Genomic DNA, 2,600 nt, shown 5'->3' on the forward strand with positions numbered 1-2,600 from the left:
GAGGGAGAAACAGAGTTAATGTTTCTGCGGAACTCCGGATTTTGAAGGTTGTGCTTGAGTTTGAGGTGGAGACACTCAGCAAGAGGAGAGAGGGGCATCCCAACTACCAGGAATTAGGAAGAATGTCAGACAAATTTCCCCGCACAGGGTGATCAGAGGTCACAGGAATGCTCAGAGGCTTTCTCCCTGTCAGGACTTGACTCAACTGGAGTCACTACACCACCAAAGGAGGCCATTCAGTCAATAAGTTCCTACTGGCTCTCTGAAGGGAAACCAATCAGTCCCACTCTCGCTTAACCCCATAATCATGTAAGGGCTGTTTTCACAAAGGCCCATCCAATTTCCTTTCAAAAATACTTCCAACACCCTCGCAGGCAGCACACTGCAGGCCGTTACCACACACTGTGTAAAAAAAACATTCTTTCTCATATTCTCCCTTATCCAAAACTGCAGAACTGAGTCCCCTGGTCCTTATATAATCAGCTGATGGGAATAGATTTTCTTTGCCTACCTGTGGTGATTGTCCCTTTAAGGATCTATTTGCATAGCAAGGGTCACATGATCCAGAGCAGGGTGGAGAACCATCTTGGTAAGTGTAGGCTTCTATAGCCAGACTCATCTTGGAAGCTGACTGCAGCCGTGAGGCTACAAGCCTCTTCATAGTTTTACAATGTGCCGTGTTTTGCCTAAACTGGTGAACGAGCATCTTTACACTAGCTTATCTAAAACTTCTCATAGTCCTGTACACCTTTATCAAATCTTCCTTCAAACTCCTTTGCTTCAAGGAGAACCCCAGCTTCTCCAACCTAACCTTGTAGCTAAAATCCCTCAGCCCCGGAAACATTCTGATAAACCTCCTCTACATAGGGCCAATAAAAGTTTAAAGCCCTCACATGATCAGCTCAATGAAGTCTTCTGATTCACATCACTCATTATTCTCTGCTTAGCCGAGGCCAACTGCAGTGCCCAGAACCCTGTCAATTGTCAGTGAATTGTGGTAGATTGTATACAACTGGGGTGGGCATCAACTGGACATTAAACAGACACGTGTCTCTCTCTTCCACAGTTGAATCCATTCCTGGGTTTCCTGTAGAGGGTGAAGAACGTGTCTGCCAGTGAGTGTTAAGCCTGCTGCCAACAATATTTGATGTGGGGGGGGGTGTGGGGGGAGGAAAAGATCACAGCCCCGTCCTGTTTGTAGGGTCCAGAGGGAGACAGCAGACCGATGGCAATCCACACGGACACTATAAGAGCATAGGGTTGTTCTCCAGCGAACTAGTGCACAATGTCAATGGAGAATTTCAACTTCACCACGTGAATTGTCTTCATACACAGCATCAAGACTGTCTAGACAACCGGAGTGAGCGGTCAGCTTTATGTGTAGGAAATCCCACAGTGATAGAGTCTCTGGTGAATTTCTCCACAGTCTGAGTAGAAGCTCAGACTCCTGCCATCTTGACTCTATTGTCCAGCACCTCCTCTATCTTACAGGGCCAAAGGGAGAGCAGGGACTGTGACCTCGTAGGGCCCCAGCACACACACGGACTGTCCTTTCACAGAGTAGTGAGAGCAGCAAAGCCCGGCTCCCTTCAGTGTGGCACTGGCTCCATGTTGTCCTCTTATTAGGATGACAATGTGCTTGCTCCCCTTTCAACCCCTCCACCAATTCTCATGTTGAACCAAAGATCCTCGGTCAAAATCAATTTCTAGCAATCTGCACATGGCCATAGCTCCTTCAGCTTACCGTACAAGGCCATCCCAGGGCAATTCAGTGGACAATTGACAGCCTCTGAGCTCAATGGGAACCACTTTGTAGAATAAGCACACGACAGAACCAGTTGTGAAATCAAGAATGAGTGTCAGGCATCTACCATAGACACCTAAAGAGCACCTGGACCAATAAATGTCGCTCACACTCCCACCAAAGAATTCAATATTGTTACTCGTCTTTAACACGAGAGGTACATCCCTGCATTGAACTAGACAATCAAAATACTTAATTGTGAGACTCTCCAAGGCAGCCTTTCAAACTGGACGTTTTATAAATTTTATTTATTTATTAGTGTCCCCCTGACACTAAGGGGCAATCTAACATGGCCAACCCACCTAACCTATAAACCTTTAGACTGTGGGAAGAAACCCACACAGACATGGGGAGAACATGCAAACACACAGACAGTGACCCAAGCCGGGAATTGAACTCAGGACCCTACCACCGTGAAGCTGTAATTCTCGCTACCGTGCAGACTTGAAAGAAAATAAGATATTCTACAGCAGAAATTGCGATGTGAGCAAAACTTTTTTCACCCAGCGAGCGATTTGGATCTGGAATTCAACTGCCTGGAAATGCGGTGGAGGCAGGTTCAACCGGGGGATTTAAGAGGACATTAGCTATTATTTAAATAGAAACAATGTGCAGGGGTATGGAGAAAAGGCAGGGGAGTTGTATTAAGTCATGATGCTCAGTTGGAGAGCTGGTGCAGACACGACGGGCTAAATGGCCTCCTCCACTTTTGTAGTCTTTCTCTTAACTCTGGGATACCATTGAAAGAAACAAGACACATGGGTGAAACACAACACATAGTTTAACAATCCTTTTA

Source organism: Carcharhinus amblyrhynchos, chromosome 15 (assembly GCF_965287045.1).
Source record: "Carcharhinus amblyrhynchos chromosome 15, sCarAmb.v2.hapA, whole genome shotgun sequence".
Taxonomy (NCBI): Eukaryota; Metazoa; Chordata; class Chondrichthyes; order Carcharhiniformes; family Carcharhinidae; genus Carcharhinus; species Carcharhinus amblyrhynchos.